Below are 14,004 nucleotides of genomic sequence, written 5' to 3'. Positions count from 1 at the left end.
CCAGCGAGCCCTGGCTCCTGTGTCACGTGGTAAGGCACATGGTGGCATCTGCTGGTTTCTCCATTCTCTTTCAGGTTTTATTGGTTTCAGGTTCTTGCTTCTGTGGCCTGTTCTCTCTTTCTTCATTCTTTCTTTAAAGGACTCCAGTAATAGGATTAAGACCCATCCTGAATGAGGTAGGCCATACCTTACCTAAAGTAACCTCATCAGAAGGTCCTATTTAAAATGGGTTTACATTCACAGGAATGGATTAGATTTATGAACATGTATTTTGGGGAACCTACAGCTTCAAACCCCCACAGTTTCTAAAAGCAAATGGCAGGGAGGTGACCATATAGGCCTAACTTTTCTTAAACTTAAGTTTGAGTTCACAGAACTATAGTTCTTTTGAAACTCATTGAAACAGTTAGTGTTATTTTTACTAAGAAACAATATTTCATTTTACCAACAGATCCCATGTAACCACTTCTACCTGTAATACTCAAGGGTCTCTAATGAGTAAAGAAAAAAGAGTAATTCTTCACATAAAATTAAGATGCATGAAGCTCTGATAATAGTGCTAATATTCTGATCTTTTCAATGCTAGCTCCTTGCATATCATCAGGATTCCAGTGACTCAAGTGAGAGAGGACACCCAGGCTCCAGTAGTATTCTTAGGAGCATGGGCTCAAGATTAGGAGCACAGAGTTTAGAGCAAGAACAACTTGGGCTGGAATCCATAGATCCAATATCTGCATAAACTTGAAAGAATTTCTTACCTTCTCTGAGTTTCAGTGTGTGTAGATGAGGATGGGAATGTGGACAGTGGGCTTCATGTAATGGTCCTGAGGGAAAAGATAACAGTTTTTTCCAATATTGAGGAAAGACTATATAAAAGAGGATATTATCTGAGTTTTTGTTTAATTTTGGTGGGCAGATTGGAAGGCAAATAACTGAAGAGAAAAGTGTTCTAGATATAAGGCATGACAATGAACAGTCCTCAGAGAAGAAGACTGAACAGAAGATGGGGAGAACTACGGAACATGAACTAGGGAGAAGGTGGGGATGAAGAAAGTAAAAGATTGACTAAGACAGTCTTCTCTGTCTCCGTGCTAATATTAATAAAACATATTTTTATTAGAATTTGATATCACAGAGCACTTGATTTCTTAACTGAGGGTTTCCTTTGAACCATATTCCCAACTTTGCTCCCTCTCTACTTCATTTATTGGAAAAGACAAATGCCACACATTGGAAACAAGGAGAGAATAAAGGGCTAAACCATTTCACCTGATCACAAGTGTGATAGGAATGCAGAGACAGAGAAGAACATGGGATGGAGTACTGTGGCAGGCACCTGGATGCCCACAGCAATGAGAAATCTTGATGTTAGATCTGACCAGGTTGTAGGAAGTTTTGTGCCTGACATGTATTAATTATTGAATTGGTTGAGTGAATGAAAATACGGATCTATCCTTCTTGTTTCAATATCCTTTCAGATAACAGTGATCTTTTGATTATATTTATTGTCTGTCCCCATGGCAGCAGCTTAAGTTTTTTTTTTAAAGGTCCTACATGACTAAGTTAGGGGAAAAAGAGAAGAGGTGGAGAAACACAGGGCTTAAGTGGATGGGGAACAGAAACAAAAGTCTATGTGTAAAGTACAGCAGAAATGGTGCAAGGCCAACATGATATATGGTTGAAGGAACTCTTGTCCCCTTTCTAATGTCTCAGAGGCTATAAGTGGCAGCCTTTTTCCCTAGAGAATTAACTAGGATTTGAAGATGAGGTGAAACCCAGGGCCAAAAATTTAGCTCATTGTTTCAGATATGGGGTGATGGGTAGGGAGAGAAGGCATAAGGAGAAGAAGCTGGAATCTGGGCCTTGGTTGGGGAAATAAGGAGACCATAGGAAGAGGTGAGGTCAGGGAAAATTAATCATGTGACTGTCTCTCATATTTTAATACATGCACAATAAGTTCATATCAAGCATCAAGGAAAAAGAGGGAGCTAATATTTACTGAGTCGTACTCTGTGGAATGTGTGTCAAAGATAGTCTTTAAATGGAAGAGAAGTAGAAAAGATGTTCCAAAAGCTCAGGAGCAGCCAAAGGGTGTCCTGAGGATGGGGAGAGAGTGTAGAGAAAACCACTAAGGAAGAACACAATGGGAATGGTGCTATTTGGGTTATCAGTAAATGCCCTTGATCCACGTACATTTATTTAATGGGGATACAGGCATGACAAAAAAACAGCCCAGCTCCCAAGGATCTTCCAGTCCAGTGATAAAGATTGAGAAATCAACTGTGATTACAATACTGTGTGGGAACACACTGCGTGCAGTAGAAGCACAGAGGAGGAACACTTTGCATTCTGCTGGGGGTGGGAGTTGAGAGAAGAGGATGCTTTCCAGAAAAGGTGATGCCCAAGCCAAGTCCTAAAGTGGGAGTTAGGCAAATAAAGAGATCAATGGAAATGCATTTCAGGCATATGCAGTTTGTGAAATGAGAGAGCATGACTCATTCAGGGAACTTATGTCTTGGGCATAGAATAATATTTCTTAAATTTGGTCTTTTCTCAATGGTGGGAAGGGAGAGCAAGGGAAGAGTCCACAGTTCTTTCCCGGAACTTAAAAATGTCGTGTCTTCATTTGGATAACATTAATTAATACATGCTTATCATGAATCACTTGGATGATTTGCATATATTAGACTGATATTACATAATGATAATTTAAGGCAACACCAAATTCAACAATATACATCATTTTTCTTTTAAAAGGATGTATTTAAACACTGGTGAGAGATGCAGCTAAATCTGTAGGCTGGACCTTATGTTTTTAAAGTTATGGCTTACATGCAAAATTCCTGGTTCTGACTCAGGGCTCTGTTCAGGGCTCTGCAAATTTCAGAGGCCCGAATAGGCACTCCAATTTATCAGACAACAGAGAAGACTTTAGTGGACTCATATGGTTCAAGTAAGGTTCTTGCATTATCTTTTAATTTCAATAATAAGAGCCCTTGCATGGAATAGGAAAATGTCTTCAAGGCTGGAAAATGGAATAAAAAAGAGCCATCAACTTTAATGGGAAATGTAAGATGGTCATACAATAAAAAAGCAGTCTCTGTTAAGAAATATCTCTGTGGGGGGGGGCTGTTAATCAATTGTTATGTTTTTGTTTTTTTTTTTAAATAGAGAGCAGAGTTTTTTTCTATGTATGTGTTGTATTTGGCTTCCACTTGATCTAGACAAAATTTCAGCTGTTACTCCACTTGGTCTTCATTGTTAGAAAAAAACTGCTCTTAGTCACAACAGTTAAAAGGTTGAAACAACCCAAATGTCCAATGAATGGATAAACAACCCAATGTCCAATGAATGGATAAATAAAATGTGATATATCCGTACAATGGAATATTACTCAGCCTTAAAAAGGAATGAAGCTTTGATACATTCTACTCTATGGATGAACCTTGAAGATATCATGTTAAGTGTTCAACAAGTTGAATAAGACACAAAGGGACAGATACTGTATGATTCCACTTAAATGAAATAGCTAGAATGTACAAGTTCATCAAGACAGAAAGTAAAGTTTACCGGGGTGGGGGAGGGGTAGAGAGGAGTTAATGTATAATGGGTGCAGGGTTTCTGTTTGGGGTGATGAGAGTTCTGGTAATGGCTGGTGTGAACGTAATTAATTCCACTGAATGGTATCTTTGAGAGTGGTTGAGATGGGAGAGTTTATACTGCATATATGTATGTTTCTAAAATTTGGAAAAAAAAAAAAGAGAAAGACTAAAGAGACAGTGACAATTAAATTCAATACATGATCCTGGACTGAATCTAGTAATGGAAGAGAAAATGTCCAAGAAGGCATTATTGGGACCTATGAAAAAATTGGAACATAGACTGTAAGCTTTATATCAAGGCTAAATTTCTTGAACTCGAAAATTGCACTTAAGGTGGTTACATAAGTGAATAGCCTTGTTCATAGGAAATTATTACGTATACATGGAAGTATCAAGTGTTCAAGGAGCACGATGTTTACAACCTACTCTCAAAGGTTTAGGAAACAGAGAGAGAGAGAGAACGATACAGCAGATGTGGCAAAATCTTAAAATTGATGATATGGGTATTAAGGTGGGGATATGTTGGAAGTTCTCTCTATGGGTTTTGTACTATTTTTTAAAACTGTCCTGTAAATTTGAATATTTTATCTTTTCAAAATAAAAAGTTAAAAAACACTGCAGATAATAGGTGCATTTTCATCATGATTAAAGGAAAAGTCTTTTGTCCAATGAATTGTAAATACATATACTACATCCAAAAGATTATTAGGCTAGTTAAACTTGGAGTTTGAGATGTAACTGATTCTAATTGATTTCATTTAGATATAGATAAGTACTAAAATCTGAAGAACTGTGAAGCAATTAACAATTTAGCAATAAATGTTATTTGACTTCTTGGCAGAGAGAACAATGGTTAGTGAGTGACTACAAGATTAAATTGTTTGAATATTAGTACATTGCCCTGTGATGTAACCAAAATATATCAAGCAAATTTAATGTATGATGGAGAGTCCTCAGTAAAATAGTATAGCTACCTGACTGAAAAAAAAAGACACTTTAATTTAAAAATATTTATTTTGTTACAGCCCAAATTCTTATTTCTTGTGTTTCTCCTCCATTTTAAAGACAACTCCCAGCATCTAAAACACTGTCTGGTCCATATTAGGCTCTCAGCAAATATTTACAGGATCAACTAAGATCAATTACACATCTACTATGGTCCAGGCACAGTCGGTTGCTTTAAAATCTTTGTCTTATTTAAGTTTCATCATAGCCAGTCAGGTATCCCATTGACCCTTGAGGAACTGAGGCTCAAAGAGGTTAACCACCCAAGGACAAACAGCTAGTAAATGTCCAGTTGGGATTCAACCCAGGCCTTCTAAATTACATTCAATATTTGTGATTACCTTGGATTTAGGGTACAGCCCTGGTTCTTTTGTGGGAGGACTGGGTTAAGGCCGCCAGAAATTTTTTTGAATTTTTTTCTTTTTTCTTCAAGGACATATCCCCAAAGAACCATGATATGAACTAGATTAGTTACTAGTCTTTTTCCTTCTGGATCTAAACTTTTAGTGATATACAAGGACCCCATGAAACCCTCCAAAACTTCTCTCCCAAGATTACCTCCAGTGGCATTAATGGGGTCTCCCAAAGAACTGCATTAAATCAGCCGTAAACCCCAGGGTTCTGCACCCAGCTGCTTGCTGCTAGCAGCTCTGCTCATTCCCTCACACAAATGCTTCCTAAGGAGTCACATGGACAAATGGAAAGTACTGTCCCAATGAGTCATTTTTTACTCTGAAGATACTACTCATTCAGGAGGCAGGAGAGGGATGGGGCAAAAGCCTTGGCATAAATGCTTTCAGGGAGAGACACAGCCTGGTTATATATATTTCTTTTGTTACACAATCCCAATTAAAACAGACACCTTTCACTTGATACAGCAAATTCGCAGTTTTTTTTCCTGTACTGTAAATAAAAATTTTTTTCCCAACTTTTAGACTTGACCATGAAGATGACAACCCATCATATAAAATAACATTTCCACTTTCTTCATAACCAGATCCAGGGCAAACACTTTCAGGTAGATTACATAAATGTTATTTTTGGAAAAGTTATTGGGGATATTTAAAGGTCAGAGTTCTTGAATCTGAGTCTTCCTTCTTAATTAGCTGGTTAGATTGCAAAATGATGACTTGGCTTGACTGACAGGTGCTTGGCTTGTGTGTTCGGTGTGTGTGTCTGTGTCCGTGTGTGTCTGTGTGCCTTTTTGTATATGTATACAATGAAAAATAACAGTCTTAACATGGAGATTTATTATTTACAAAAGGACGTTGAAAGTTTCAGGGCAATTTACAGGAAGAAGAATTTTTATCCAACTGACATTTTCTAATAGGAAAAAGTGAAGGGAACAATGTGACAGTGCATGCAATGTCCGGGTAAATTTATGTATGGTATTCATTAAATTCCTATTAAAAAATATGTTTTACTGAGTAACTTCTAAAAGTAGTTTACTGTGCAAAAGCTGGGAAAACAAAAATGAATAAAGTGCATTCCTTTATGCCAAAGAATTTATAGTCTAGGAGGTGAGGCTGTTCAACTGGTGATAATAACCTGGTGTAATCATGGTTATGCAAGAATCCTGTACAAAGTTATTACATAGGAGCAATGAGGAGGGGCACCTACACTTAATCTCAGCCAAAGGATGACAAACCTGAGTACTGACAGACTTGGAAAAATATGTATGTGGAGAAGTTTTAGGGAAGACTTCTCTAAGGAAGTGACATTCTCACTAGATCCTGACGTACCACTGAAGAAGCATCAGGGAGAGCTTCATTGTAGAAAGAGAAAAAACCATGAGGAAGCCCCTAGAGGCAAGAGAGAGCTTGACAAGTTCAAGACCACTGCTCAAATATATATGGTTGGGATGCAGGTCCACTGAAAAGAGTTTACATTCATCTTGATGACTGTTGGAAATCAGCAAAGGATTTAAAAAGGAAGAATAAACAGAATTTTACAAATACAAACCTGTCAGCATTATGAGGAAAGGCACAAGGATTATTTTTCTTGGGTTTTTTTTTGGGGGGGACCTTTGGTTATTGGAATAATGAGGAATGAGGGACAGGAACTTTGGTGTGAGTTGCAAGTCATATAATCTCTTGATTATTATGCTGGTTGTTGGTCTAATTTTCTCCCCATGAAACCTTTCATTGGAACCTCTAGCCAGTCATAAAATTAACTGATTTAAGTTAATTCTCTTGCAATGTGGTGAAGTGATAACGGAGAAAGTGAGATTCAAGCAGGAAACCAGTCATAAGGTTGTTCAGTACTCCAAGGAGTGGAAATGCTAGTAGGAGATAGAACTGATAAGATTGGGAAGGAAGCATGGATGGTGTCAAGGATGACTTCTGGATTTCTAGTTTGGGCAATTAGGTGGCTGGTGATAAAACAATAGCTAACATTTATTGAGCACTATGTGCCAGGTTCTGTCCTACAGGCTCCACATATGTTAACTCATTTCATAGTTACAATACAATGATGTAAGCACTACTATTTTCACCATTTTACACATGAGGAAACAAAAACATAAAAATGATAGGTAACTTGCCCAACCTTACACAACTAGTTAAGAACAGATTTGGGAGTTGCCACTACATAGAGGTCCTTGAAGATATTAAAATGGGTAGAATTACCCACAGGCATCTGTTGGGTAAGGTAAGGAAAGGGACAAGGGCAGAACCCTGGGAAATTCCAGTATTTCAGGAATCAGCAGAAGAAGAGATGCCTACGAAAGAGAATGAGTGGGATCAGCCCAAGAGGTTGGAGACCTCAGAAGACAATAGTGTGATGGACACCAAAGGCCTCCAGGTTGGGACTGCCACCTGCCTTTTCCAGATGAGGAAACAGACATGGGGAAATGGTAAAGCTGGATTCACCACAGCCCTAGCCATCATGCTCATGCCATTCCCCAGTGGCTCCTTTGTGACTAAGGCACCATTTTGATGAAAGGCACATTTTTTTTTTTTTTTTGATTGATGAGAAATGAGGGACTGGGACTTGGTTATGAACTAAAATACAGATTAGCTCTTTATTACAATGTTGGTTTTCCATCTAATTTCCTCTTTATGAAAACTTTTACTGGAATACCTAATAAGTTAGAAAATTATCTGATTTAAATTAAATTTCCTTTTCTCTCCATTAAAAATGAGCTAGAAAGTATCTAAGAGGAGAAGCAGAAGACCTCACTTATCCCTACAACTTTCATTGTTCGTCTAGTTCACCTTGATGGCTTGTAGCTCAAGAAGTTTGTTGACAATCCTATTATTCACAATAATTTCTAAGGTAATCTAGTGAATATTTTCTCTGGATTAAAATTCAGCCAACCAACTCAATTCTTAGGGATCTCTGCTTTTCTTCGGGCCACTAGTTCAACCATTTCCTTTCCTTTTATTGAATTGTATCCATTCCATAAGGTACTTTAGTTCTGTTGTCCTTCATCCTTACAATGACATTGCTGGACCAGTTCCTGGGGGTTCTCAAGGATATTTTCATCGCTGATACTTGACCACTCTCTGCCCTTATGCTAGACACAGCCTACCATTTGCTCTGTCTTTAAATTCCATATTTAAAATCTCTTGTAAAAGCCAGCTTGAATACTTGAGTCTTTTATAAAGTTCAGGGCTTGGCTTATTTTCTTTAAGAATACTATTTTACCTCTTGGATTTTTTTTTTTTTCCCCATTTCTCTGGCAGTGCTTACCACTAAACTACTTATTTAGTCATAATAAAACCATCCTAGCCCCTGCTATACAAGCCCTTAGCATAACTTGTCAATTTTTATTTATGTCTGTTTACTTTACTGGTTGTTTCTCCCACTCCCTTAAAAATCGAAGGAGACAAGAATTGCATCTTTTTTATTGACCATGGCAAATCCAGCTCCAATCACAATGCCTGGCACTTACATAAATATTTGTTGAATTAGAGAAAGCAGTTAGCCTTCCCTAACGCCCTAGGCCCTCTCTCTGCCTGGAAGCTGCCCACCCCAATCTCCATGACTAGGTGAGTCTCACCATCTGCAGTGTCTACCTGACACCGGGGTATTAGAGTAAGCGTTGGTATTACTATATGGCTCCGTAGGGCCCTCGCTGAGACTCACACTATGAACAGGTGGCATGTGGCCTCACACCCCTCTGCTTACAACCAGGGCTCAGCAACATTTTTCACTTAATTCCCAACTCAGGAAAAGTAAAAATTATTATGGACTACATTTTTCTTTCTATTCAAAATGAAAATAGGTATAGCAAGTATCATGGAATTTGGGAGCATTAGCTGCTCCACTGAATTGAAGAATCAATGGGAAAAGAGACACTACTTTTTAGCCAGTGCTAATGTTTGGGCATTTCTGAGAAGTAGCAATGTAGAGACACCTTCCTTCTATTTTATCCCAAAATGAGCTCATTGATGGAAGGATTCTCATCACTGACTTGGATGGAAACCACCTTGCAAGAAGCCCATATTTATCTTCTCAAACTTGAAGTCTCTCTTTCTCTACCTAAATTTTTTTCCTCCCACTTTCCAGTCTCAGAGAAGAGGGTTTCATAATTAAGTCCTTGGCAGGCCTCTGTATCACATGCTCATCCTACCTTCTCCAGGATCACACTTTACTTCTATTCTTTCTGTAGTGTGTTAACACTTCAAGTGTTGTTTCTCTCTCTTCCTCCAAGCACAGTAATGCCATCTTTTATTTCTGTAGCACTTCACAGTGTACAGTTTTTTATATGCACCATCTAATAAAAGCCACACAATTCAGTAAGGTCGGGAGAGAAGGAATCTCATTTTACCAATCAGGAAGCTGAACATAAGAGGGTCTGACTTATTCAGGTCCTAAAAATTGTAATGACACTGAGGGTCCAGTCCCAGGACTGTCAAGTTCAAGTTTCGTGAACCTTTCATTATAACCCACTGGTTCCAGAGGCAGAGAGGGAAGTAAATTCTGAAAACAGTGGCCCCTAGTAAAGAAGGTAGGATGGTCATAAAAATTGTTCCATCAGAAGCTAACTAGAAAAGTGAAATGTTAGGTAGCCGAGCTCAGCCTGTCAGGAGGAGATGGGCTGGAGACTGGAAGATGAAGTGCTAGGGTGGAGGAAAAAAGGAAGCTTTAAACCCAGATATGAGCTAAAGCCAGGATTGACACAATGGGAAGGTGACATTCTCTCTGGGGTCAGAAAAGATAGACCTGGACATGGGTGAGGGTAGGGATTATTTAGGATAAACTCTGCTAAGTCAGGGTGTCTGAGAACAAATGTCCTTTTATCAAGCATTTTGCTTGTTCTTGCTGTTTTGGGAAGAAGGTCTTCAAGTGGCAGAATCCCACTGGTACCCTCCACGGGACCTTATAGACCATGGCAACCCAAATTCTCCTTCTCTACCTCTCTTCTCCTTCACCCTCTCTCTTCTTCAAGTTCCAAGAGTCTGTTCTCTTCCTTGGGGTGTGTATACTGCTCCTCAACTAGACACTATACTCTTCATGAGCACACATGGTTGATGTCTTATTCCTCTCAGATTCCCCACACCACCCGGACTAGTGCCTTATTAACTCTTTGGTGCTAAACAGATTATTGCATATTTATTTTGTTGTACCTATTTTGCTGATCAGCCAAAGTCCATGTTCTAGGGCCCAAAGATACAGAAGAATAAGGATTCCACACTCCTTTATTAATTGCAAAATAATGACTATAATTCAGCCTTTTACTTGAAGAGTGTTTGCTATATTTCAGGGAACGTCTACATAGACTCTTCAAAAAAAAAAAAAAAAAAAAAAACCTTCCCCCCAACTTTGGGAGGTGGTACAGTAGGTATCAGTATTCCTATTTTACAAACAATAAATCGGCATCTATGAGATTCAATGACATTTACCCAAAACCAAAAGGCTAGTGAGTGGCAGAATCAAGACTAGAAGTCTTTTCATTCCCAGGTCAGCGCTCTCTCAACCTCATTATGTGTCTTAGATTGCCAGAGCTGCTGTGACAAATACCACACAATGGACTGGTTTCAACAACAGGAATTTATTTTCCCACAGTTTTGGAGGGAAGAAGTCCAACATCAAGGTGTCAGCAAGGCTATGCTTTCTCCAAAATCTGTTGCAGTCTGATGCTGGCAATCCTCCATCACATGGTGATCTCACTCTCTGGCTGCTCCTACCTCTGTTTTCCAGTTCCTTTGCTTATAAGGATCAGCCATGTTGGATTAAGGCCCACCTTGATTCAGCCTGGCCACACTTAACTAATAATAACATCTTCAAAGGACCTATTTACAAATGAGTTGATATCCATAGGACTTGGGGTGGGGGTTGGGGGGAAAGGGACTTAAGACTTGAAAATGTCTTTTGTGGGAGATATGATTCAAACCCCAACACTATGCCATAATTTCTGAGGAGACTGGACCATCCTGAGTGAAATTTTTGAAGGGGGGTACTCTCTTGCAGTTATTGTTATACCTATACCTTTATACTTTTCTATTTTGAGATAGATTTTTTTAGTTTTAACCTCTCTTTCCAACACATACATAAATGTTGTTACAGCTTCCCTCCTAATATTCTAGAATTCCCTCCCTTCTCATACCAGCCACCCTCTTAATCTTCCTTTAACTCTTTTCAGTGCCCAGGACCCTGAGCTGCATTTCACCATCCAGTTGTACTTTCTCTTTTTCCTCCGCTATGTTTCTAATTCCCTCTAAGCTAAAACAAAACAACACTGGCTAATCGGATCTCACTCTGCTGGAGGTAATATAAGATAAGAATTAGGCGTGTGGGCTTTTGACTCAGTCAGGCCTTAGTATCTATGGAACACTGGGTAACTTATTTACTTTCTCTTAGCTTCACTTTCCCCATCTGTATAATGAGGATAATAATAGTGCCTGCATCATAGAATTACTGGGCATATTACACAAAATAATGGGTATAAATCAACAGTACAATATCAAGTCCATAGCACATGCTTAATAAATCGGTTCCTCTTCTCATTCCTTTTCTTGCCTTGCTCCTTTCTTTCCACTTTTCGTCCTCACCTTCCTCCCCCCTTCCCCTCCTACACTGCTTCTTTTCCTCCTCCTCTACCCCTTCTTTTTTTCCTCTTCATTGTCTCCTCTCACTCCACACTCCTGTTTCCCATGAAAGTGGAGAGAGGTTCCTCACTTACGCAGGATCCTTTCTTCCTTCTTCAGAAGGGTAGAATATGACTCCTTGCTTTCAAAGAGCCCCAAATAATTTTCCAATGGGAGTCCCCAAAGGGTCAGGAAATACAAGCATTTTTCTAGTGGCCTTCAGGGCATGTCATATTTTCCTTTCTCTCCAATGAGGCAAATAATTATATATTCTATAAGTGGAGGTTGGCTGCCAGTGAAAGGGCTGGAGAAAACATATTTTACTTCTTCACTTATTAGCGAACATGAGGAAATATTCTCTGAAGTGGTGGTATCCATCTTTCAAAGAGCATGGTAGGAAGACAAGCATACACTGTTCTGGATTTTGAGAGTGGGTTCTGGTTCCTGTTCTGGTGCGTGTCTCTGAAAACTGATTGAAGTTGTCAACAGTCATTACATCCTTGAACTGCTGATAGCTCCTGCCTGATGGAATGAACGATAGAGCTAGAAGCAACCTGGAATGGCTCTTCAATGACTTTGAAGTTCTGGTCAGAAATTTTATGAACTTGGAGGCTGTGGTGGTTTGAAACTGTTAAACACCCCCCAAAAAGGCCATGTGCTTTTAACCCATTCCTGTGGGTGCAGACCTATTATAGGTGGGACAATTTAATTAGGTTATTTCAGTTGAGAAGTTGCCCCAAGATGGGTCTTGATCTCTTCACTGGAGTCCTTTGTATGTGAGATGAAATTCCAAGAGGCTCACAGAAAAAAAGCCTGAGAGAAGCTAAGAGGGGACCCACAGAAGCTCAGAGAGGAAGCCACTGAAGCCAGAAGCTGAAAGCCAAGAAACTCAGGAGCAAAGGACCAGCAGACACCTTCTTCCCATGTGTCAGAGGTGTCCCAGATGCCAGTGGCCTTTCTTCAGAGTATAGGTATAGTCCTGCCAATGCCCTGAGTTGGACGTTTTCATGGCCTAAGAATTGTAAATTTTAAGTTAATAAATCCCCATTGTAAAAGTCACCCCACTTCTGGTATATTGCTTTAGCAAACCGAAAGAGAGGCAGAGCAGTTTTTTCATCATTGCTTCCTATTTAAAGTCCTTGCCTGGCACACAGGATTTCTAGATGTAGGACATGCAGTGCAATGTCCAGGACTATGAGGAAACTGTTTCCTAGGGAAAAAGAGACATCCATAACATTTTAAACGGGGGGATTCCTAGGGCCACATGTGCATGCCCAAGACAAGACAGGTGCAGAAAGGATGGGGGGGTGTGCTTAATCTTTGCCTCTATGCTTTGCCTTGGAGCTAGTCTCATACAGCTCACTGTATGGAAAAGCCCTGAAGGAGAGCACTCCCATAGGTTAATCTGCAAAGACTGGGAAAAAATGTTTTTTTGTTTTTTTTTTCCCTTCCTTTTTTTTGCTACCTCCTGGCATTCAAGAAAAGCTCTATCATAATAGCTGGATACAAGCTTAAGGAACAGATGTCTCAGGATCTGAATTCCAGTGATAATACATTAAAATATCAAAATATCCAGATTTCAACAAAAGGTTACAAAACATACAAAGAAACAGAAAGCAATGGCCCAGGCAAAGAAGAAATTAAAGCATTAGAAACCATCAGTGACGGGGATTAGACCTAGGAAGTACCCGACAAAGACTTTTTAAAAATAGTCCTAAACATGTTCAAAGAGCTAAAAGACAACACAGACAAAGAACTAGAGGAAATCAAGAAAACAAAGAGAATATCAATATATTGATGGAAATTATGAAGAGGAACCAAACAGAGCTAAAGACCACAGTAACAGAAATTTAAAATTCTCTAGAGGGGTTCAACAGCAGATTGGAGGTGTGAGAAGAGAGTCACTGAATTAGAAGATAAGACAATTGAATTCATCCAGTCTGAGGAATAGAAGGAAGAAAGAATGAAGAAAAGTGAACAGAGCCTGCGGAACCTGTGGGGTCCATCAAGCATATCAATATACACATTGTGGGAGTCTCAGAAAGGAAAGAAAGAAAGAAAGGGACAAAGAGAATATTCAAAGAAATAATGGCTGAAAACTTCTCAAATTTAATGAAAGACATGCATGTACACATATAAGATGCTCAATGAACTCCAAACAGGATAAACGCAAATAGACCCAGGTCATGGCACATTATAATCAGACTGTCGAATGTCAAAGATAAAGAGAGAACTCTGAAAGCCACAGGAGAGAAGCAACTGTCATGTACCAGGGAGCCTCAATAAGATTAAGTGCCAATTTTTCATTGGAAAGAAGGCACGAAGGCAAGAATTCAGTGGGATGACATATTTAACGCGCTGAA

At 39.2% G+C, this 14,004-nt stretch overlaps 1 long non-coding RNA gene across 2 annotated transcripts in view; it reads right to left on the bottom strand.

Moving 5' to 3' along the window:
* The window catches only part of LOC119540046, a 142,496-nt gene that overhangs the window by 43,835 nt on the left and 84,657 nt on the right, over positions 1–14,004 (bottom strand). The window lies entirely within an intron of this gene.

This window comes from Choloepus didactylus, chromosome 7 (genome assembly GCF_015220235.1).
Source record: "Choloepus didactylus isolate mChoDid1 chromosome 7, mChoDid1.pri, whole genome shotgun sequence".
Taxonomy (NCBI): Eukaryota; Metazoa; Chordata; class Mammalia; order Pilosa; family Megalonychidae; genus Choloepus; species Choloepus didactylus.
This window is presented reverse-complemented; position numbering and strand designations above follow the sequence as displayed.